The 26,587-nt window shown below is 35.9% G+C and overlaps 1 protein-coding gene across 4 annotated transcripts in view; it reads right to left on the reverse strand.

Moving 5' to 3' along the window:
* The window catches only part of NIPBL (NIPBL cohesin loading factor), a 191,505-nt gene extending 183,831 nt beyond the window's left edge, over positions 1-7,674 (reverse strand). For 3 of the 4 annotated variants that reach the window (XM_027092653.1, XM_027092651.1, XM_027092652.1), the window contains exon 1: positions 7,258-7,578. The gene's annotated coding sequence lies outside the window, so the exon portion shown is untranslated. Of the gene's footprint in view, positions 1-7,257 lie in introns of all 4 variants that reach the window. The other variant, XM_027092649.1, reaches the window with a different exon arrangement.
* Positions 7,675-26,587: the final 18,913 nt, after the last annotated feature.

A 26,587-nucleotide genomic window follows, 5' to 3' on the forward strand; every position in this document is an offset into this window, starting at 1 on the left:
ACTGCATATATGTCTTTCAGGATAACCTGGAGTAGGTTACAGCATGAATACTGGATTCTTAATTCTTTTCTCAAAGGGAAAAAAATGATAGCAGTAGCTTTTAGGCCATTACATTTCAACTTTCAACCTTAAGAGTTTTCTGAGACATAGGCAGAACCCTGGGAAAAAGATTATGTTATGTGCAACAATTTTTTAAGAACAGTACTTTTTTTTAATGGGAGTTAGGGCCAGTATATACCCATGTAAAATTTCAATTTGGTCATTACCAAAGAAAAACTAAATTATGTATAGCCTATACTCAGATCATCAATTTCTTTACGTAGAAACTGGCAATCCTATCAGACAAAGAGAACTAAAAGCAGATTTTAAAATCCTGAAAGGGTTAAAATAGATAAGCAACAAGGATATACAGGATAGCACAGGGAATTATACCCATTATCTTATAATAACCTATAATGGAATATAATCTGCAAAAATACTGAATCAATATGGTGTACACCTAAAACTAATACAATATTGTAAATCAACTATACTTCAATTAAAAAAAAAACCAAATAAAATAAAACATAGCAAATATAGGAAAAAACCAAGCAAAACAACAAATAAAATAAAATCCCAAACGGGTTGCCAAGTAGCAGTGTTGAGAAAACTGAGTGTTGAAAAAACTCCTATTTCCTTACTAGGACTAATTTCAAGGACTTGTTTGTTTGTAAATAAAGAAATTAAATATACCATCATAAATATTAATATTTTTACAGTAAACTATAGTTTGAATTTTAATAATTCATTAGTGTTTCAAGCACTGTTAGTTTTTAACGTATCTAGAATCAATGACTATTTTTAAAAAACAGTACTTATGAAGTACACATGCATTTTATTGGCACAAGACTAAAGAATTGAGAGTATAAGTGACCCAAATGTGTTCATTCTAACGAAAAGGAATCCAGTATTTCAAAATTATGTCACAGCTTCTGAATTTCTCAGGAGAGGTAAAAGTATACAAAATTATTTAAATAAATAAATTAATCAATGTTGCTAATTCCATGTTTTTCCATCCTGTTAAAGTTTTTCCTTTCTGCCAAAAGGCAAATACATACAAAAGAAAATTTTTAAGAGTTTTGCTATATCATGTTAAATGTTACACAAACGTAAGATGGCAAAAAAATTTACCTACATTAATTATGTTAAAAATTTAGTGTATTCTTGAGAATATTTTTTAATGCTTAATGTTTTTATAAAAAATAATTCAAGAATCACAATATTATGAAAATAAAGTGGCTTTTCCACACTTTCAAAAAATACAGCATGCATTATATTTAACATCAATATTCTATTTAAATGCACATCTGTACATAGGAACATTTTGTATCGTGTAAAGTTAACAAGGTGTATTTTAAAAGACTGTAATCAGATAATGTATCAGCTATAACTGACCAAAAAACTTTAGAATTCCTCTTTTTAAGCCATAGGATAGCTTTATAAGCCACACAAGAAAAACAAGTCTCACTACTTTATAATCAAGCCTACTCTTTTTATCAAAAAAAAAAACCAAACAAAAGTATTATAAATCTTGAAGAGACAGAGTGGCAGAATGGAAAGAATAGAAGTTTTAGAATTAGACATACTTGAGTTGGGATCCTATCTCTAACACCTGCTAGAATTGCCACCTTGGACAGGTTATTAAACATGATGAGCTTCAACTTCCTTGTCTGTAAAACAAGAACATTATCACTAACCTCATTGGATAGTTGGGAGGTAATCACGATAAACAGTGTAGTGGTTAAGGGTGGTGGGTGAAGCATCAACTCCAGAGTCCTTTCTCCACTTTCTTCCACTTGTTAGCTGTTATGACCTTAGTCACTTAATCATTCTATAGCTCAGTTTTCTCAAATATCTTAGAGTAATAAATATAACCAAACTCATACTATACCTTGAAGAATTGAGAAAATCCATATAAAGCTCCTGGCACAGTTTTTGGCACATGGGAATCACTCAATAATATTACATATTACAAATGTAAGGCACTCAACACAATGCCTGACACAAAAAAGATCTTAAATCTTAGCTTTCCTAAGTTCTAAATTACTTTTTTACTGTCTCTAAAATTCAAATTCACCCCTGAAGATAAACGTATGCCATTAAGAATGAGAAAAAAATACTAGCTCAAGGTCTATAAAGGTATTCACTAAAAGAATCCCCATAAGAGTGTATGTAATGGCAACAGCTCTGGAATAAGTGCACAACTTCCCAAGCTGAGAACGTCAAAACAATCCACATTCTTTGGCTATATAAATACTGGAATTTTTAAAAAGTACCAGTCATACTAATTTATAGATTCATCTACTACAATACAAATTGGTCATATACATTTCTATGAATAAAATCACTCTAAAGCTCAATTTTCCCTTTCTAAAAAGATGCTCTGACAGTTTCAACTCAATATAAAAAACTTAAAAGAAGTAAAAAATTCAGATTAACAAACTCAAAATTACAATGTAAGACAGTAAAGATGTGCTGACTTCAAAATTATTGAAATTATTATTAATATATATAGCATATATAGTCTAGATTCTATTTTAGTTCTTTGCCTAAAGTACATAATTTCCTTGACTACGTGACTTTTAAGTATTGATTCAACTGAGCAACTAAAGGATAATAATTAAGAATTTACTAAAACCAGAAATGTGGAATACTAAGTCCTTAAGAACAAATATAAATCAGACTGATCATACTAATAAGACAATAGACAGTTTTCTGACATTTTCAGCCTCAGTTTCTTCATCTGTAAATTGTGGATGATAATTGTTTCTATTTCAGGAGCCTGTTAGAAGAATTAAATGAGGTAATATTGGGGGGGCATACACACGTTAACACAATTCCTGGCAAATAATAACCCCTCAAAATCTTACCTAGCTGGCAATGCTGTATCAAGAAATGATCTCTCCTAGTAATATCACTTTGGGAATAGAAAGAAACCTGCCTTAAAACATAATGCAATCTGACAAAACTCAATTCATTAAAACTGACTGCAGACTTGGTGTTTAAAATCGCATTTAAATCAATTAGAAACACTAAAATTCCACTCTAGTAGTTAAAAAACAGAATAAGAATAAAACTTTAAGGAGTCATTATTTACTACACATACAGTTAATTCACTTACACTCCTGAAGAGGGACATATGTAAATAAACTTAATCACCTGAACACCAAATATATACACACAAGGTAAAGATTTCTAATGTAAAAGTACTATTTTCATACCAGGAAAATACAACCAAAAGACAAGTATCATATCTCTCTATGGAGATGAGAAAAGCACCTTGGACTCAGATAATTGAAAAAAATCACAAATGGTATCAGTGTCAGCACTGAGCAATACCTAGCTTCATGACCAAAGCTCACAGGTTTCTTACAGCAACATAATCTAATAAGAAACTACTAAGAGTCAGAGAATACCTAATCTCCCACTGAGTCACTACATGAATCTCTACAAATCATGTGGCCTCTGAGTTTTTCATCAAAAAATGGAAATCACGCTGGTCATTTACCTTGCAGGGAAATGAGAATATTTATGAATGAACTCAGGTCACCCTGAAAAAGGACTCACTTAAAAATACAGAGAATAATTATTGACATCTGCTAAAAATAGAAAAAAACTTTGTTCAAAAAGTATATTTTTAAATGATTTGTAAAAGCTACATAAGACCATACATTACCACCAAAGCCAACTTAGTATGCTCAGGATATTAAAGATGTCAACTAAACACTTAATTACCAGGCTTCTATAAAGTTCCTAGTCAGTAATTTCCTATTCGTTTTATGGCAAATAAATGTGATAAACGGAATTGAAGTTACATTTCTATGAAAAGAATTTTTATTTACCTCAGTCTTCCCAGTCACTTTATATAAAACTGAAATCTTACATTATTTAAAAAATTTCAGAATTACTTACAAATTATGCTTTTCCTAATAAGCAACAGAGTGCGGAAAGTTAAATGAAACTGTGTAAAACACAAACTCTTTAGTTTTTATTTACTCTTTATTATTAATTTTTACACCTTATTTTGGGAGAGTAAAAATACCATAGAAGAGTATGTCAAAATATAACACAGATGGGTTCAAATGTTTCTATAGCAGTCTGATGATGAATTGGTACCAAAAAATTAAATATGAAATTAGTTTAGGAAGCCTTAGAAAATACATGTTTGAGTTGGGTAGCCTGGCTCCAAATAAAGAAAACTTCATGTTTGAATTGGTACAGCTTTGCTCATAATATTTTTGAAATTTAATAATGATCATTATGCAGAAAACCAAAACTAGGCTTACTACCATACTGAAAACTTTCACTTTTCATCCCCAAAGAGAATCTGAAATAGTCTTTCTTCGAAGATAACTCTTTTCTTCTTAAAGGTGGACGGTATTAATAATGATCCATAGCACAGGTTCAAAAGGCTTTCGAATAACTTTAGTAAACAAATTTGTTGAATGGCTTTCAAAAGGAAGCATCCAATATACTCATCTCAAAACACTAGAGTAATTATTTACTATTCAACTTTAATTTGATTTACTAGACTTTCATGATATACTTTAAAACTACTTTCTTTTCAAGTAATTATTATAAGTTACTGGTAACTCTGCAGACTCAAAAGAAACAATAAACCATACTGTTGAAATTTCTTCTAAGTATATTATGAAATATTTATCCTATAATATAACCAGCATTATAAGATTTCTGGAACACTTATAGTTGTTTCCTTTCGCTGAATTAAAAAAAAAAAAAGGAAATAAAAGATTAGCCACTGGTGACTATCCCGACCAATACAGGGGAGGTAGAGCAGACTATTCCTAATCTCTAGGGAAACACAAATTATTCCTTCCAACTAAGTTATCAAAAATGTAAAGTTCAAGTTTAGGTTTTACTCAAGTTTCACAATGTCTCCTTTAAAAATAATCTATTGGTTTGGACTAAACAAAAAATATTTTCAATGTAATTTAAAGAAATATTTATGGTATCTGAACGAAAGCTATCACACAACCTATATTACTTACAGATTACTAAATATGTAGAATTAGGAAAATAGGGTCTGATAAGAACTAATTCACTTTAATTCCAAGTCACAATAAAAAATCAGTCACATAAATAGATATCTAATATACTGATTTAAACATCTGTGTAAGAAAGCTCCCTTTAACTATGTAAAACGCTAAAGATAAGTTGTTCCTGCTGATGAAAACTAAGCAAGCAGAACTCCTCTTTCCATTACCTTTAGTAGAAGTATGTTCATCCCTTGACATAGGTCTCAGTATTTTAAGTTGTAAAGACAATCGCAGGTTCATATAAGGGCCTTTTAAACATTTACATTGAAGCCCTTACCCCGCCTCCCACCCCCAAATCCTCCGCTTAAGAAGTGAACTGTTCCTACCTTCTGTATTCTCCCCCCCCTTCCCCAGCCCCCATTAGCGTGCCCCCCACCCAGTGTAGGCCTGAGGCCCTGTAGCAAACAGTGTCTAACAGGAGCAGGCAGCACAAAGACAGGAATGGGAGATTAGTGGGAGGGAGGGAGGCCGGGATTGGGGCTCAGCAGGAGCTTCAGGCTTTTTAAAATTCAAACTGCTCCCTGACCAATACAAATCACGGACACGCTACTGACTACTACACGGATTTATAGCATTAAAAACATGCCTCGTACGTGACAGCTATATTAACTTCACTCTTTTTAACATTTATCCATACGTTTGCAGGAAATGTGGAACAATTTATTTTAAGCAGAGGGCCAAACTCAAGAACAACCTTCAGAAAAGTTACTTCTACAATGACAATAATAATTCAATGAGACACAAAAAATTCGAACCAATGTTAACACCCACTAATAAAACAAGGGACTTTTTTGATCAGTGTTGCTTCATTTTAAGCAATGAAAGGTTTCCTTCAGTGACTATGAGACAAAGTATCAAAACAGTCTAACCCAGGTACATTTATTTTTCTGTGCAACTTGTATGGCTGAGGACTTTTAAACTGGTTTTTCCTTTATGCCAACCTACATTACCAACGCCTCCATAAGCAAGACCTAAACACTTAACTTATTTGTGAACTAGAATTTAAGATAGAACTGACCTTTTTCTCCAGCATTTACAGATACATTTGACCTATTAAAATGACACCTCTCTCATTACACAGTCAAACATCATGGGCACAAACAGCCAATGACAATCCTGGGACCTCAAGATCTGCCCTGACATGAAAGGATGGCACCTTCTACATTTTTTTTTAACCTCCCAGGGATTTTAAGCATAACTTAATTTCCATCCTTCTAAAGAAAATTGGTTGTACCTGTATCTCAGCACAATTCTCAGAACATTTAAAAAATCTTTTTTAAGCTTCTACACGTTTAGATCAGGAAGTACCTAAGTGTGTTATGTATAATCGTTTAAAACTGTCCTTATACAACGCACACAAATATAAAGTGGCAGGGTAAACCTGTCAAGTACTTTATACTTGTAATAAAAAGTCCATGTGCAACACACTGTCAAACAGCAACATAAAAGCTCTTTGCATGGGTGGGGGTCATATGCAGTTGTCTACCACACTACGGGTTCCTATATGAAATATTCATGTGGACGACTTAATTCTTTTTAAAAAGAAAATGAGTCTTTATTAACTTTCCAACGTCCAAACAAGTTTTACACAGGAAAAGAATTACCACTGGATCCGTGTCTGAGTATTTACATTTGTCTCACTAACTGAAACTACTTCCTCCCTTCATGGGGTCACAGGGGGAAGAAGGGGGGTTGTTTGTTTCACTGGGACGTTCCCCACTCCCGGACCAGGAAAGTTGTAAATATGGGGACGGTCAAGGCACATTTGCTGTTAGTTGTATTGTTTCCGCCTCCTCACTAGCTACGGCTCTTCTCCCGGGCAAGGCCTGTCACCGACCAGCAGTAGCTCCGCTCAGCCCGAAGCTCTCCTAATCCCCGAGCTCAAGTAGATTCCGCTGGCCCGCGGCCTGCACTCTCCGCCGGGCCTACGCCTCCCCGGCCGCCCGGCAGGAGCCCAGTCCCCGCCACCGGAGCCGGCCGGGAGAGGGTACCAAACCACCGCCACCCAGGGCGGCTGCCACCAGAGAGGAGCGAACTCTAGACTCGCCCGTGGAGGAGACCTGGGGCCGCTAAGGAAACGGCGGGGAGGGGAGCGAGGAGGAGAGACGCTGAGGACCTGGCGCCGCCGCCGCCGCCGCCGAAATAAAGAGCAGGAATTTACCTGGGCGAATCGGCGTCTGAATCCAAGGGGAGGCCGAGGCCGCTGTGGCGAGAGACTATAATCCGGGCCGGGAGGGGGGGTGGCTACGGCTCCTCTTCCGTCTCCTCAGTGCGGGGAACATGTAGAGCCGGGGGGAGACCAGCCGAGAAGACAAATCGCTGCTTCTTCTTCCTCCTCCTCCTCCTTCTCCCACATAGAAACACTCACAAACACCCGACCGGGGGCCCGAGCTACCGGGGGGGCATCGCCGCCGGCCCGGGAACCAATCCTCCAGTCGGCGGGGGCGTCCCTCCCTGCGGCTTGGTGGTGTCGGGTGAGTCGGTACCGACGGAGGGAGGGGGGGGGGGGCGGGGGGGGAAGGAGCCCTGTGTGTGTGTCTCTCTCGTTTCGTCTCTCCCTCTCAGAACAAAATGCCGACCGGAAGTGCAGCTGCAGGAATGACTCCCTCCGCCGGCGCCAAACACTAACAACCACCCCCTCTTCCCCACTCCACTTCCGCCACCGCCGCGCCGCCGCCGCCACTTCGGTTCGCGTCTTCGGCTGCGCTGCACCGCACTGCCCGCTCCGCTCCACTCCGCACCGCACCCGGGGCCGGGCGGCGGCCGGCAGCAAGGCGGCGGCGGCTCTCCTCTGCGCCTTTCTCCTCAGGGCGGCTGTGGATGTTGCCTTTTAGTGTCGATCCTGCGGAGCGGCGTTTTCGCTGCGGCACGGGCGGGCCGGGTCTTCCCGGTCTTTATTTTCCTGGAGGCCGACCGGAGCGGGGCCCGAGTTCGGTGGTGGTAGCGTGCGTGGGGGGGCGCTCAGGCCCGGACCGTCTCGCAGCCCGCGCACGCCGCCCCAACTGTTCGTCTTTAGCTCTCGGGAGCCGAGCTCGGGGCGGCCACGTAGAGGACGCCCGCGATCCGACGGCGACCGAGCATTTTTTAAATGGTGTCCCTGCAGCCGGGTGGATGGATGTATCGTATTGTACACCTTTCTCTCCTTTTGAGAGGCCAGACTTTACGCCAGTCTCTGCATTATTTCTGAGGAGTGAGAACGCAACGCGTGGAGGAGACGAAGATTCTCAGCTGGATTGAAATGGAACCATGTTTGTGATGCATATATTTCTGGAAATATGTGGTCTTTTCTGGTCTTGCATTTTGTTGCCTGTGGTTTTGGCTCTTGCCTAGCAGTCGGGAGAAGGGCCTATAGGCGACGCTGTTCGAGCGAGGAGCCAGTCCGCGCCCCCCTCTAGTTGTGGGTGGAGCCGAGCACGCGGGGAGAGCCGGCGGAGTGCGGGCCGCGGGGGGGCCTGGGGCCAGACGATTTCAGACTTCGTTTTCCTTTACGTTCGAAACAGTGAGGTACTGGCCAAGGCTGGAGTACAAATGTGATTGTGTGTACAGTTCCAAGCCTCCTGTAGTCTCTGACTGAAACACGTGAAATAACTTTACCGTACAGGTCACTATTAAGTTTACTTCTGTACATTAAAAGGGGGCTATTCTTCAGGTAAAAAGTGCATAGGTAAGCTAATTTTACTCAAACTGGACGAAATCTGTGTTATATTTTCATGAGTTTACTTAAATGGTATGTTAATTATATATGCATATGTACCGGTACGCTTAAATAGGAAAATTTTCCCCACAGGTTATTCCTTTTGCCTCACATCACTCGAAGGACTAAATCAGATCTTGTCACTTCTTGACTCTAGACCCTGCCATTGTTTAGCTGGGAGTAAAAGCCAAAGCCTTGACCGCGGCCTAAAGGCGGTGCGCGCGGTGGGGCCGGGGGAGGCTTCCTCGGCCGCCTTGCAGGCAGGACGTCTGTCCTGGCTTTTCCTTCGGCCAGGCTCTTTCCCCAAGGACCACAGAGTTTGCTGCCTCACCTTCAGGATTTTGCGCAACTGTGTCCTCGGGGCTCCGTGGCCACTATTTAAACTGCTAGTTCCCGGTACCTTTTCCCCATTTTTATCCTTCAGGCGTTCTACATATCTTACATGTTTATCTCGTTATCTGTTTTAACCAATAGAATAACGTAAGCTCTAGGAGGGCGAGGTTTTTTTTTTTTCTCCACTGTTGTTTTGTGGAGAAAATAATTCCTGACACACAGCAGATGCTTAATATTTGGTTAATGAATGAATGACGATTGTAAGGGCCCTGACCCCACCCACACAATACACCAGTTTCTGAACTCTGTCCCTTACATATGTATATACTTACACACTACAGAGAACTTTATGAAAGATTTATGGGGGAAAAAAAAAACCTAGGGAAAAAAATGCAAGTTTATTACAAAGTTCTAGGAAACGGTACTACTTGTAGACATTGAAAGTCGTCCACAACAACACCAGAAGCCCACAAACTGTGATAATTATTTGTTTTGGGGTTTCTGTAAATGGGCTTGCTAGAGGACAGTGCATTATTGGATTATATAATCGTATGCATTTTGGGGCAGTTAGCTTTGCTCTCTTCCTGAATGACAACCTGCGTTCTTCATCCAGTCTGTCCTCTTTCTTGCAAAATCGTTTAATCATTTAATCACTAAATTAAAGTCTGAAAATTTGGTTGGTTTAGCACAAACCCAGCACTACTGTAAAAGTTCATTCAGCAAGTATCTATCGGGCACAAAATGTGTGCCCAGCACAAAGATTCAAAAGGTGCTGTGTTTCTGAGGCTTAAAGGACCACATATGGCTACTTTGGTTACTACTCAATTATGCTGTCAAGCAAAGCCAACGCTAGGGAGATTTATTTTTACAGTTTCCTTCTGAAGAAAAGGTTCAGTGAATGCTGAGGTCAGGCTTAGTGTGGATATTTTAATCCACCTCTTAGTTTGCTGTTCATTTACATTTACTTACTTTATGATAAGCACCAGGTATACCAATAAATTAATTGATAAATGATTTTTGAAAACTGAAACAAATTGAGAATTTTTATTTTCTAGTGGTTGGATAAACAGGGCTTTTAAATTAAAATACAAATGCCAGGAAACTAACAACTATGCTATAAGCCTTTGGCAGTGATATTACAAATAATCATATTTCATGTATGGAATTTTTGGACAAGAAAAGGTATTTTATAACCATTAATACAATTAATTAGACACTGATTAGTAAATCTGCTTGTTCATTATAAGTGTACCTTTTAATCTTAAAGAATAGCTTTAATATATAGATGGTTTAGAATATGTTTTTTGTTCATTTTCAAAATACTAATATTTCAGTTTGCTTAGAGAAGCACCATTATCTTCTTATATACTTCCTTAAATGTTACTGGTAAGCTGATAATTTTGCATGTCCAGGTAACGAAATTCTTGGCATTATTGTAGCATTTAATTTAAAATTTTAGATATTTTTTAGTTTCTTCTCTCATTTATTAAGGACTTAACTAGGTGCTATAATTAGCTTTACAATAGGCACCTCCTAAACATTAGTGAATTAAAAATAGACAGGGTCCCTGCCTTTAAGTGTTTTAACTTGTACATAGTTTATACCAATTTTTTTCCAAATCATAGAATTAATGAAATTGTTTCAGTGCATATCAGGATATTTCTCCATTAAATCAAGTGTTTTGCTTGCCTAAATTTAAGTATCCAAGTTGAGATCTTGTGTAGACTATTAATATAATCTTAGTGTTTTCTCTATTTCATTGTTTCTTGGTGTTTGTTTTTTGGGGGTCTTTTTGCTTAATAATTATTTTCCTCACCACCATCTATTTATTTTGCTCTTACATTTTAAAACCTTTATGTCCAAAATCAGTTGATTTATGGTGGGCTTATGTTTCATTGTTAGATCATTGATGTATCAATTCTTAGTTTGTAGGGTAGCCCAGTAAACCTTTAATCTGACCTAATATTGCCTCCTTGCTTTAAGAACTGGGTTGCACTACTCATTTTATTTGCCAAGGAGATTCCTGGATATTCCTGTATGTATTCTTGATCAATAAATGGCAAAAGATTTAATAAAATATTTTAAAATGGATTTTAAGTATTAACTACTGAATGTCATCAACAGGAATTGGTACAATTGGCAAATTATGAATTATTTTTATTGAAAATATTTTTCTTTAAGATAAATACAATTTGCCATAAAATGATAGGAATAAAAAATTTTAGAAAATAATTTTCTTCTCATTTTTTCTACCAGTTTTATCATTTGTTAGTGATAAAATTAACTTACAGGAACAGATTTTGAAAAAATAGACATGTAGTGTATATACGTTTCATAGATTATTTCAAACTACCAAAATTATTTCACATATCGGATAATTAAAGTTACTTTTAGGAATGTTTTTATCTTAAACTTTGACAAAGAATTATAGATGTTGATTTGAGGGTGAGCTACAAAAATATCAAATAGTCTGTAAATGTTTCTATTTCAAGTTCTCAAAGTAAATACCTTTATCAAATTTGTGATAGTGTTTATGAAGGTTATTCAGCATATCTTATCGATTTTTGTTAAGATGATAGAAATGAATTGTTTTTCCCCTAAATGACTTAGTTCATGTTGGCCTTGGAGAACAGGCTTTGTCTTTTCATGAATCCTTCTCGCCTCTAATTAAGGATTTTCTCTAAATTCATAGATTTTATTATTCATGCTATCCATTTATAATCCTGTGACTTTCCTATATTGTTGTTTATATTTTTGTGTAGCTATGACTTATGTTCCTGGATCAAAGTGACTAGTTCTGTGTTATACTACATTGCAAGTTTCACTGTGCATTGCATTACTGTAGGGCCCTCAAAAAGTGCACTTCTGAAATATAAATTCAATATAAAATTATTTAGGGTCATTAAATCATCATGAAAGCCTCATCTTAATGGAACCTATGCATATGCTGAATGTGAACCAGAGAATTAAACTCTACACGCATTTTAATACTAAACTAATCTGGAACAACACTGTTTAAAAAAAGATTTTATCAATGAAGGAAAAATACAAAATCCATTAAAAACTTAACATCTAAAATAGGTATGAAGGGAGTGCTTATGATGCACATTTCAAAGCACCTCCTCTAGACCAGTGTTTTAAAACTGGGTCATGTACCATTATGGGTCATGAAATAAATTCAGTGGGTTGAGACTAGCGTTTTTTATTTGAAATAGAGGAAAGAATAGAAAATCTAAGAGTATATCACACATGGTAAAGTCTGTATTTATAAACATTCATTCCATTTATGTGTGTGCATGTGCCGGGTTACCTTGTAAAATATATTTTTTATTCTGGGTATAGGCCAGAAAAAGTAGCGTTTTATCTACCGTTCAGATTTTCCTTTACTTCCCCCCTTAGAAAATGAAAAAGAAAAATGCTAGAAAGTTCTGATTGCCTATGAAATAGTGAGGAATTTTAGAGGAGGCACTAGGATATTTTAGAGAAGTTTGATATTGGTTACAGAAAGGTGATCTTAAGGTAAGAGGTAGGTAATAAACTATGTATCAATGGAAACATCAAATTTGGTTGAAGTTGTGAGAAGGAATTATTTTCCTAGTGGAGCTAAATTTGGTGTGTTTAGGTCCATAACTATTTTCTTACTGATTTGTTGTAGCGCATTTTCTAATCTCAGATGCCCAATACAGTAGAATAATAAATAAAACGCAAAAAATGTTTTTCTGCTTCTTCCTACCTTCCCTTCAATCTCAAAACAGATATTAACTAGTCATAGGAGTGCAAAGCAAACTGCTACCTTCACAAAGTGATTATCATACGAACAAGTTATTCCCTGAAAATGAAACTCCTGAAAAATAACAAACTTTCAATAAGGTTTTTCTCTCTGGCCAAAGTAAATAATAATTTCTTAACTTTAAGTAAATAGTTAACTTTCATTTGCCATCTAGCTCATCTGTGTATTTAAATAAATGTACTTAAAACTGTGTGCAGAATTTAAAAGGGAAATTTTAAAATGAGAGAATTGTGTATAGAATTAAAAGGGAGGCAATATAGTGTGATCAGTGGGATGAAAACTACCTACCAAACAGAAAATGAGAATTATGTTATACTGAAATGTTTTAATAAAATTTAGACATTTTGAAAAAGTTAAACATTTCATTACCATTTCACCTTATTTCAGTATAGATTTCAGTATTGTAATGTTGGTGAGCATTAATGAAAGGTTTTTTTTCAGACATATGATACCAGCTCCCTTTTGATTATAGATGTTTAAGGCCTAGTTTGATTAAAACCTCAGCTAAACACAAAATTTTCTAGAGAACTGACATGAGAATCTCAAACTCAATTATTGAACCAAAGCTTATTCACCCCAAATACTTCACCAATACAAATATGTACCCTATTGAACTAAGAAAGGAATTATATTACTAACCAGCAGAGGGAGCCAAGTCAGTCCTGAAAGATAGGAGTGTAAAGAAAGACCACATGACTTCCTGTTGTGAGTTTGTTGTGGCAGCTGTTCAGTCTACCAAAAAGCCAAGTAGAAGGCTAAGAAGGCTACCAATGTATCAGATGTGGATAGGGTGACAATTCTGTCAAAATTACGTTGCAGGAAGCGATCTGAAAGGAAACACTTACGCTTAAGTTAAGGGCAGCCTTGCGAAGAATGTGTAGCATAAAAGAGAATTCTTTAAAAACATGTTAAAAACTAAATGAGTAAAATACGCAAACTAACATTGGTTTTCTTTCTGCTATAGGTGGTGAAACTTAGGTGGATCAGAACAAAGCAAAGTTTATTAACCATTAAGCAGAAGCAATTCAAGTAGAAATATAAAAGTGGAAATGTCTTGGTATTATAACCTAAGATGGAAAACCAAAGAAAATAGTACCTAGGGCCATGATGAATTACTCACTAGATGTAACAGTAAACCATTTCTTAATAATTCCATTTTTATTGAAAGCTGAAATTAGTCTCTAATAGGCACATTATAAAATGATCAAGTTGGCAGAAATAGATTGATCTTACATTAAAATTGTATGTACTTTGATAATCTAAAAAACAAAGGATAAATTTTAATAAAGAATGATTACAGTGAATTAATATGAGGTGATTTTTCACTTTAAAAATAAAAAATAGAATTGTTTCCATTACCCTTTATAAACAAAACAAAAAGTAATACCTTGATTTGTGACATGTTTGGAGGAATATAGTAGCTAAATGACAGTTGTACTGTCAGCTTATTTAATATATTCTAAGTACCTCAAAATCTCCGATAGAATGATTATTCGAAGTAAAATTGTAAGAGCTGGGTGTTAGCTAACTGTATTAAAATTAAAAAATTTAAAGGCTCAAACAATTTTAGTTTAATAAACTAAATAATGGTAGTCTAGCCGCTTACTCATTGTAAGGTTTGTGGAAACATACTGTCCAAAGCATAGAAGGACAATGGATTCAGGGAGATTTTAGCTATAGGTGTATTTACTTATGTGTTTGTTCATTCTAAAAATATACTTCTTGAACACATACTATCTCCACAGGACATGGAGCATGTATTCATTCTTACATCTTGTTGAAAGATTTAATTTCATTAATATTATGTGAATAGTCATAGAAATTCAATATGCAGCCCATTGAATCCAAGGAGGTGGCACTTAGAAGCAAATCATTTAATATTGAGTACTAGAAGGTAGACTGTAAACCTCTGTAAGTTAGTTCTTTTATAATACTACATTATACTGACATTATATATTGTCATCTGGTGTCAAATCAGTTAATCACAGCAATAATATCCAATAAGTAAAATTCATCTAATAGCAGCTGTAGAGACATTTTAGTGCCAAAAAAGAATTCAACCAGTATTACTACGAATTATGTGCTTCTTTTACACATAAGTTGCTATAAATATGGACTATTAGAATTGCATAAACTGACTTCCCTGGTGGAGCAGTGGTTAAGAATCCAACTGCCAATGCAGGGGATACGGGTTCTATCCCTGGTCTGGGAAGATCACACATGCTGCGGAGCAACTAAGCCCGTGAGCCACAACTAGTGAAGCCCGTGCTCCACAACAAGAGAAGCCACTGCAATGAGAAGCCTGAGCACTGCAATGAAGAGTAGCCCCCACTCGCCACAACTAGAGAAAGCCTGCGCGCAGCAATGAAGACCCAACACAGCCAAAAATAAATAAATTAATTAATTTTTAAAAAGTGCATAAACAGCCTGACCTTTTAATTATATTTTAAATTTTGTTAGTGTTTTCACCCATGGAAAATGCTATACTGATCTTTTAAAAATTTCATTAATAAAGTGGCAATAGCTTTGCCATGAACCATTTTTTTATTGATAAGCATAATAATGGGTTAATTCATCAAAATTCAATAGAAACTATTAACTTTGTCACCAAAGTCAACATTTCAGAGTCTAAAATACATAGTATGTTTTTCTGCTTTATCTAGTTTTTATTTAACATCTAAAGCTCTGTAAAGATAAAACCAGAGGAAGGAAAGAAAATAGCTCATACCTTATCTTATTCCAGAGTAGGGAATGGTGACAGATTAAGAAAAGCACCCAAACAGTGACTTCCAGTGAACAAAATGAGGTCTGAGTAAAGAATTTTGCTTTCCCTAAAAAAAATTAAATACAACATTTTAGTCAGGAATTTATACCCACACATGAATACTGTTTTTAACGCTGCACTTGAGACATTTGAAATATTTTATTTTCTCTTTGAAAAAACAACACCAAAATCCAAATTGCTTTAGTAGTCATGTCTCTAGTTTATCATCTTCTTTTGGTCTTACACTGTTGAATTCTGCATCTCTTCTAAAGCACCTCTCTGGTGTAGCCTTCTCGCTATTGCCTTCTTCCTAATTCAGTCATCAACATTCATTAGCTTTCTCCAATATATTCAGCTGATCTCTCAAGATCATATCCAGACAAACTATGTAACTTTTGCTTTATGTAAGGAGAAATAGCTTATTATGAATTTAGAAGAGCTATAGTAGTACTTGACAATACTTTATATATGCAAATGTATTTTTAATTTGAAGAACTTACTGCACATCTTGTAGGCGTTATGTAAAAAATTTTAATGTCTATTTTGTTTTAGTTTAGAATTAATAATGATTTAATGTTTAATCTTGTATTTACATTAAATATTTTGGGCTTTAATTCTCCCTATAATATTCCTGTAAAAACATCATGGTTGTGAAATCTCGGTTTAAGAAATGCTCATCGGAAAACTGGTTTGAAATTATTCTGATTACAATGTAACTATTATATTCAGTATGGCAAGAGTTAAGTGTGACCTCTGAATAAATGTGTTTTTAATTCTGAGTATCAGAAGACAAGGTTTTCTTAAAGAAATTTTGAATTTGTATATCCAAAGTTAAGAGAGAAGTGTTTTTTACTTACATTTACAACATTTTTACTGTAGAGCCTTCATTTGACAAGCATGTACCCAGCACCTATCTACTGGAAACAGTAAATCCAAATGAATAGCCTTGTCTCTTTCTTCATACAACTCACAGCCAAGAGGAAGACTAGATCAAATACCCTTAAAACAGTGAAATAAATGACTATGAGTTGTATCAAAAGTGCTATGAAAGTACTAAAGATACCTGGAGGTTTTGAGAAAAGCTTCACAGGAGAGGTAAAATTTGAACATTAGTAGAGGAGAAGTAATTTTCCAGGCAAAGAAAGACAGGAAGAAAGGAAATCAACCATTCTAAAGAGGGAGAGGAACATATAAAAAGGTATAAAATTGGGAGATTGGGATTGACACATACACACTACTATATATAAAATAGATAACTAATAAGGACCTACTGTATAGCACAGGGAACTCTACTCAATACTCTGTAATGACCTATATGGGAAAAGAATCTTAAAAAGAGTTGATATATGTATATGTATAACTGATTCACTTTGCTGTACAGCAGAAAGTAACGCAACATTGTAAATTAACTATACTCCAATAAAAATTTTTAAAAAAATAAAAAGGTATAGATGCATAAGAAAGTTCCTTGTATTTCATAATCTGAAAATTGGTTTGGTTAGAATGCAGGTTAGGTAAGGAGTCTGGGATCTGCTTACTCCAGTATAAAGTGTTTGGATTTTATCCCACACTCAACAGGTAAACATTAAAAAATTTTACACCCAAGATTATATGATAAAATTTGCATTTCAGAATCACTCTGCAAATTAACGTTAAAAAGTACCTATTGCATTAGAAAAAAAATAAAAGTATGAACATGCAAGTTTCATACTATTTAGAAATATATTCTGAGTATTCATACTCTTTGTACTCATGCTCTTTGACACAGAACTTTCTCACTTGGACTCTTGATGTGGCTTTTTAAATTTCAATTAAAGCAGAAAGAAGCTTAGGAAACTGAATGAAGGAAAGATGCTATGTGAGGGAGCCTGGAGAAACGTGAATAAGAGAGCTAATGTAATTGTTCAAGTGAGACAATGAAGGCTGGGTTATGGGAGCATGGCTAGACAGATGGAGGTAGATTTGGAAGATAAACTAGAATTGAGGACTCCTTGAACCAATGAATGTGTAAAGTAAGATAAAGTGAGGAAGGGAGGACTCAAGGATCACTGACAATTCAGATTTAGTTCTTTAAAAGGGCTCTGGTGTCAATAAATGAGATGATACATACAAGAGAAAGTGCAGGCTGAGAGCAGAGAGGAGTAAGAATAAATTTGGGTTAAATTAAATCCGAGTTGCCTATTAGACTCCCAGTAAGAAATATCCAATAGGCAGCTGAAAATATGTGTGGATATTTGGGAGCTAGGGATAAAGACGTGAGAGTCATCTTCATATAGATGATAGTTGAAGCCACAGAGTTGAACCCAGGGAGAGTTTATAAAATGAGAAAGAGCCAAAGAATTATAAGGACTACGAAGGAAAAAGCAAGCTACCAAAGTCTGCTATGGTTTAATAATCCACCACTTTCCCCTAAAATATTTGAAAAGAACCCTTTTTATTTATAACACATTTAGTTAAATATTATAACAGATGCTTGGCTCTAAAATCAATAACCTATAAAATATTACCTAATCTTGGAAGTATTCAATTACTGTCTCTTTCTCTTACATTTTACTTGGAAATGGGAGAGTAAGAGAACAGAGGTTGCTTTCTTAAAAGAGAATAATAGAAAAGGTTAATGACATTTTATTTCTAAGAAGCAAATTCTTCTTAACATTATATAATATTTACAACCCAGATCTAGAAAGTTTAGCAACAGCGTCCAAACTTTCCAAGTAGTTTCTGCTATACTAGCCCCAAGTTGCCACTCCAGTCCAATCTGCAAGCCTATCTACCTGACTATTCTTGCTGTTTTCACTTAGATCATTCCTTCTTAACCCCTGTTTCTCTTACGACTAACCCTCTCATAATATCTATCTCGTCATCATCGGTTTCCACTGTCTCCATACATTTTGATTCTTCTAGTCAAGGGTAATATCACAGTCTTCGTTGTTCCTGCCACCTAATTTAGTAAGACAGAAAACTAGCATAACAGGGTTGAAATGAAGATTATGCAAACATAGCATAGTCTAGAGATATCCATTTTTTCAGTAGTGAAACACAACAATCAGAAATCCATAAGGCTTCCCTGGTGGCACAGTTGTTAAGAATCCGCCTACCAATGCAGGGGCCACAGGTTCGAGCCCCGGTCCGGGAAGATCCCACATGCTGCGGAGCACCTAAGTCCGTGTGCCACAACTACTGAGCCTGCACTCTAGAGCCCATGAGCCACAACTACTGAGCCCGGCTCCACAACTACTGAAGCCCGTGCGCCTAGAGCCTGTGCTCCGCAATAAGAGAAGCCACCGCAATGAGAAGCAAGTGCACCACAACGAAGAGTGGCCCCCGCTTGCTGCAACTAGAGAAAACCCGCGCACAGCAACGAAGACCCAACGCAGCCAAAAATAAATAATGATAAATAAAATATTTTTTTAATCTTAAAAAAGAAGAAATCCATATATCTCTGGGCCACATACATTTTAAATCATAACAATAATGGAATTATAATCTATTAACTTTTCAAAAGTATTTAGCTTTATAGTGTCCAAATAGTTTACTCAGCTTTCTTCATATAATAGTCCAATTATGGGCCAATTACTAGTCTTCAATCAATTTTTAAAAGTAAGTGAGAATATTATTATACATCAGATCAAACTGTGCTCTCAAGAACAAAGGGCTGTTCAAGAAATTGTACTGGGACACTGAGATAGCCACATGCAAAAGAATGGAGTTGGACCCTTACTTCATACCGTATGCAAAAGTTAACTCAAAATGCATCAGCGACCTAAATGTAAGAGCAAAACGTATAAAACTCTTAGAAGAAAACACAGAGGGCAACCTTTATGACCTTGGATTTGGCAAAGGATTCTTAGATATGAGAAAAAAGCACAAGCAACCCCTCCCCCCAAAAAAAGATAACTTGGATTTCAAAATTAAAAACTCTTGTGCTTCAAAAGACACAATCAAGAAAGAAGATGGGGAAAAAAACCCCATAGAATGGGAAAAAGTACTTGCAAATCATGTATCTGATAATGGATCTGTATCTAGAATATATAAAGAACCCTTATAATTCAATAATAAAATAACGAATAACTTGCTTTTAAAATGGGTAAAAGATCCGAGTAGATATTTCTCCAAAGAAGAAAAACAAATGGCCACTTAGCACATAAAAAGATGCTCAACATCATTAGTCACCAGAGAAATGCAAATCAAAACCACAATGAGATACTACTTCAAACCCACTAGGATTGCTAGAATAAAAAAGTCAGATAATCGGACTTCCCTGGTGGTCCAGTGGTTAAGACTACACCTTCCTTCCAATGCAGGGGTTGCAGGTTCGATCCCTGGTCGGGGAGCTAAAATCCCACTTGCCTTATGGCCAAAAAAACCAAAACATAAAACAGAAGCAATATTGTAACAAATTCAATAAAGACTTTAAAAATGGTCCACATCAAAAAAAAAATCTTAAAAAAAAAAGTCAGATAACAAGCATTGGCAAAGATGTGGAAATACTGGAACGCTTATACACTGCTGGTGGGAATGTAAAATAGTGCCGCTGCTTTGGGAAACAGTCTGGCAATTCCTGAAATGATTAGGCCTCTAGTTACCATATAACCTAGCAATTCTACTCTTAGGTATACCCAGGAGAAATGAAAACATATGTCCGCCCAGAAATTTGCACACAAATGTTTATAGTAGCATTATTCAGAATCACCAAATGGTGGAAACAACCTAAATGTCCACCAACTGGCAAAGGTGTAAACAAGATGTACTATATCCATACAATGGTGTATTACAGGGAAATCTATAGGGGCATAAAGTAAATTAGTAGTTGCTTAAGAGCTGTGGGTGTCAGGAATGAGTGAATGGGAAGGGTGATAGTTAAAGGGCATAGGGTTTCTTTCTTGTGGAGAAGAAAATATTCTAAAATTAACTGTGGAAATGATTGAACATATCTGTGAATATACTAAAAACCATTTAATTGAACACTTCAAGTGCGTGAATTTTATGGCATATGAATTCTATCTCAATAAAGATGCTAAAAATTATAAAAAAAAAAACAAGGACTCTATACAGAGAGGACACATCTCAGTTTTCACTCCAGGTTTATATTACTGAAAGGGGCCCTCAGATTTGATTTCCATGGTTTCAGGAAAGGGAATATAATACACATTAACAGAGGTGGAAGACTCGTATATTGCAAGAATTTGGCCACAGAGCCAGAAATTTCATAAGAGTTACTTACGATGTATATATTCATCCTCAATATCCTAGAGATTCTAAGGGTTCTTCGTGGACATAGTTTGCTTTCAGCGTAATCAGTACTTCTTTAAGTACAGCGATGTTACAAGGCAGAGGCTTAAAACATTCAAATACATCACTCTAAAGTCAGCTGCAGAAACAACGCATAATTCATGCTAATGAAAATTTGTGAATTTCTTTAGAAATCTTGATTTTATTTCTACTAAATAGCTCAGCAGTTCTACAAATTTTGTGATTCCATTTAGCACAAGGCAGTTCTGATATGGGAAATGAATGCACACTCCAAGTAACATCTACCCACTCCCCATGTTCTGGTTTGAATATTAATAAGTATAGTTCTTTCACCAACTCATCAGTTCTTTTATTTTTTTCTCTGCAGTCTCAAGTTCAGTATATTCAGTTACCCTGCTTGCAATACCAAACAAAATATAATCATGTTAGCTATTTGGGCTCTATTATGCCCTGAATGTTTGTGTCCTTCACCAAAATGCGTATGTTGTAGCCCTGACTCTCAATATGATGGTATTAGGAGATAGGGCTTTTAGGATTAGATGAGGGCGTGAGGATACAGCCCCTCTTATGAGATTAGTGCCCATAACACCCCTCCCTTTCATCTCCCAGGCACCCCACCAATTCAGTCAACCACCAAATCTTCACTTTGTCTTCAAAGTACCTGCTGAAGCTGTCACTTCTCTGTCTCCAGTCTTAGTCACTAGTTATCATTGGTAGCCAGAAGTGATTGCCATCATTTCTCACCTGTTACTGCAATAGCTTACTTTCTGGGCTTCTGGCACCCACAATGACCCCCCTCCAACTCTTTCTCCTGCCGCCACAGCAATCCTTTGAAAACATAAATTTGATCATGTAAGCCTCCTGCTTAAAAATCTTTAAATGGTTCTCATTACTCTTAAGATAAAGATTAAAATTCTTAATGTGGAGCAAGGCTCTGCATAGTGTGCGCTTGCCTACCTTTCCAGCCTCATCTCACATTAATCTCTACCTTGCAATCTGTGCTTTAGGCACCCTGGCTCTCTTCCCAGTGCTTTGAACGATACCGTGCTCCCTGCTGCCAAGGACCCCACAATTCCTTTCCTTTAGGGCACTAATATCAGTTTGCATTTATACATTTACTGGTATGATTATTTGATTTATGTCTGCCTTTACCACCTAAACTGTGAATTCCACTACAGCAGGGACCATGGCTGGTTTACCAGCACCTAACAGAATATATACTTGATAAACATTCACTGAATGAATAACTGAAAAATAAATGAATGAAAAAAAAACTAGATGATCACATTCACTAAAATAAGTTACAGATAAAATTCTAAATTTTAAATGTAAAAACAAAACAGATCCACTTAAAAATTATACATTACTTGGGTAAATTAACAGAACTCAGGATGTGAACAGACTTTTTAAACAAGTATTTTGGGGCTTCCCTGGTGGTGCAGTGGTTGAGAGTCCGCCTGCCGATGCAGGGGACACGGGTTCGTGCCCCGGTCCGGGAAGATCCCACATGCCGTGGAACAGCTGGACCCGTGAGCCATGGCCGCTGAGCCTGCGCATCCAGAGCCTGTGCTCCGCAACGGGAAAGGCCACAACAGTGAGAGGCCCGCGTACAAAAAAAAAAAAAAATATATATATATATATATGTATATGTGTATATATATATATATATAAACAAGTATTTTGGAGGAAATCATAAAAAAACAAAGCACTGCTTATAATATCAAAGATGTAAAAACTTAAATGTCTACCAATTGAATGTTATAAAAAGTATATATATTTTTTAAAAAATTAGATTCTAAGAGAATAAGCACATAATAGAGTATAAAAATCAGAGTATATATATGCATAAATATTATAATTCCAACTTTATAAGTTAAAAATTGATTAAGAGAAATATACCAAATGTTATCTCTGAAAGGTAGGCTTAAAAGTAATTTTCTTTCCCATACTTTTTTTTTTAAATACAAACTTTTTATCATTGACCAAGAACAACCAACCAAAGATACATACTTTTAATGTTATTTAAAAATTATCCTGAAATATTACTGAGTCTTGACAGATCATCTAAACTTTTATGGAATGAAGGATTTCTATGTTTATAATTAATTCAGAACTTAAAAGTGATTTAAATTACCCTGTTTACTTTTCTTAGACTAATAGAATTCTGAGACTAAAATATGACCAAAATTTTTTAAAATGGAGACTAAAGAAAATCCTCAATTAAATACTAAAAATCTCAATTCAATAGTTATTTAAAGAATTCACCATAATAATTATGCTCATAACAGAATTGCAAAGATGTGAACTTATTAATATAAAATATAATACATCATATCAAGCAATTAAATCAGAAAATATACAGGATCATCTCAACATGCCCAAATTGGTATTCATCATCCATCACATGTACAATCACTTGGAAAGCAAGACAGCAGGGATGAGAAATTATTCAATAAATGGTGCTATGAAAACTGACTGGACATCTGAAAAAATCTATTCAGTGTCTCACTCATTTCCACATACCAAATTCTACCGATTTCAAACAGGTAGAGTTGAAAATCAAGCAGTACAATATGGATTAATGGAACAGAATAGAGAACCCAGAAATACAGTCCACACACCTACAGTCAATTAATCTTTGACAAAGGATGCACGAATATCCAATAGAGAAAAGAAAAGAAAGTATCTTCAGCAAGTGGTATTGGTAAAGCTAGACAGCCACATCAATGAAGTTAGAACACTCCCTCATACCATACACAAAAATAAACTCCAAATGGCTTACAGACTTAAATATAAGGACACCATAAAACTCCTAGAAGAGAACATAGGTAAAACATTCTCTGACATAAATTGTACCGATGTTTTCTTAGATCAGTCTCCCACAGCAATATAAACAAAAGCAAAAATAAACAAATGGGACGTAATCAAGCTTATAAGCTTTTGCACAGCAAAGGAAACCATAAACAAAACAAAAAGACAACCTACGGACTGGGAGAAAATACTTGCAAATGATGTGACTGATGAGGGCTTAACTTCCAAAATATACAAACAGTTCATACAAATCAATAACAAAAAAAACAAACAACCCAACTGAAAAATGGGCAGAAGACATTTAGACAACTAGACATTTCTCCAAAGAAGACTTACAGATGGCCAATAGGCACATGAAAAGATGCTCATCATTGCTAATCATTATAGAAATGCAGATCAAAACTACAATGAGATACCACTTCACACCAGTCAGAATGGCCATCATTCAAAAGTCTACAAATAACATATGCTGGAGAAGGTGTGGAGAAAATGGAACCCTCTTACACTGTTGGTGGGAATGTAAATTGGTGCAGCCACTATGGAAAACAGTATGGAGGTTCCTCAAAAAACCAAAAATAGAACTACCATATAATCCAGCAATCCCACTCCTGGGCATATACCTGACAAAACTATTATTCAAAAAGATACATGCACCCCTATGTTCACAGCAGCACTATTTACAATAACCAAGACATGGAAACCTAAATGTCCATTGACAGATGAATGGATAAAGAAGATGTGGTACATATACACAATGGAATACTACTCAGCCATAAAAAAGAATGAAATAATGCCATTTGCAGGAACATGGATAGACCTAGAGATTATCCTACTAGTTGAAGTAAGTCAGACAAAGACAAATATCATACGATATCATTTATGTGGAATCTAAAATATGATACAAATGAACTTATTTACAAAACAGAAAAAGACTAACGAACATAGAAAACAAACTTATGGTTACCAAAATGGAAAGGGGGTGGGAGAGGGGAAAATTAGGAGTTTGAATTAGCAGATACAAACTACTATATATAAATAAATGAACAACAAGGTCTTACTGTATAGCACCGAGAACTATATTCAATGTCCCATAATAAACCATAAGGGAAAAGAATATGAAAAAGAATATATATATTTACGTATAACTGAATCACTTTGCTGTACACCAGAAACTAACACAACATTGTAAATCAAGCATACTTCAATAAAAAAAAAAAAACAAGCAGTACGAATCTTGAAGAAAATATAAAGGTTTTATTCCAAATATTTTAATGAGGAAGAATTTCAAAACTAAAAAAAAAGTATGAAATATTTTTAAAAGAGAAAATATGGATAAATTAAATTATAATATTCATAATCATAGGCCAAAGAATCCAACATTTTTGGGATTAATGATCAAATATAATCTAAATTCTAAGTAGAAAATTTGTCCTTGTGGTATAAGCTAAGCAGACTTTTACAGTAAGTGATAAATCAGAGACTTTCTTCATTTGTTCCTTGGTAGTTTGTGCAGGACTTAATACATACATATCAATATGTTCTTAATATACCTACTCTTCTAAAAAAATATATCTTTTCCCTCAGCTACTCTTGTAGTTTCAGTAGCAACACAGTGCTTGGCTAGGCACTCAATAAATGTGTGTTGAATGAATGACCCCCAAATAACCACATTTCAATAAAAAATTAAGAGTTTCTGGTTTTTTCCCCCTTCTCATATACTATCAGGGCAAAAAATATTCCATAGCTTGGCATCAAAACTAGGGAGAAAAATCAAGGACTGTAAATTGGGATAAGGCTTACTAAATTACACATTTTGGCAAATCACTAACTTTTTTTGTGGACAGGTTGACAATATGATATTGCCTGTGCCTAATCAATTTTAACATGAATTAACTAGACTGAGTCTCTATACCACTATTTCCCAAATTAATTCACAGATCATTAGTCCTGCAAAATGATCCAGAAATAAAGGATTCTTAGGACTTCCCTGGTGGTCCAGTGGTTAAGATGCCATGCTTCCGATGCAGGGCGTGTGGGTTCAAACCTTAGTCGGGGAGCTAAGATCCCACATGTGGCAGGCCCCCCAAACAAACAGGCTTTTTAGCCATATTTCCATCTTGAAGATTTATCATGCATATCAACATATTGAATGTTCTGAAAAGTTCCTCGGTAAAGAAGCCTGTTGTTAAATTTTGTTTGACACAACATTTTTGGTCATGAAAAGTTTTTGTCATATAACTGCTCTTAATATCTTTAACATTAAAGTACTTTTCTGTGGAAAACCACATGGAGTGAATAAACATTGTTCAAAATGTGTTTTTTTAAATAAACCAAATAGGCCGACATTGTTAAAACAGAATTGTTAACTACATATTGTTAGAGCATATGGAGTTTTGCTATATAAATAAGCTGTTATTTAAAGTCAACACATATTAACATTTACTGTTATTTTTTCAATACTTTTAACAAATTAAACCTTCAGTTTTAAAAGTAAGTTGTGGACTTCCTTGGTGGAGCAGTGGTTAAGTGTCCACCTGCCAATGCAGGTGACACAGATTCAAGACCTGGTCTGGGAAGATTCCACATGCCGCAGAGCAACTAAGCCCGTGCGCCACAACTACTGAGCCTGTGCTCTACAGCCCACAAGCCACAACTACTGAGCCCGTGTGCCACAACTACTGAAGCCTGCGTGCCTAGAACCCATGATCCGCAACAAGAGAAGCCACTGCAATGAGAAGCCCACACACTGCAACAAAGAGCGGCCCCCTCTCGCCGCAACTAGAGAAAGCCCGCGTGCAGCAACAAAGACCCAATGCAGCCAAAAATAATAAATAAATTAATTAATT

The sequence above is a fragment of the Aethalodelphis obliquidens genome, unplaced genomic scaffold (assembly GCF_003676395.1).
Source record: "Aethalodelphis obliquidens isolate GAN/ISIS:26980383/991018 unplaced genomic scaffold, ASM367639v1 scaffold80, whole genome shotgun sequence".
In the NCBI taxonomy this organism is placed as follows: domain Eukaryota; kingdom Metazoa; phylum Chordata; class Mammalia; order Artiodactyla; family Delphinidae; genus Aethalodelphis; species Aethalodelphis obliquidens.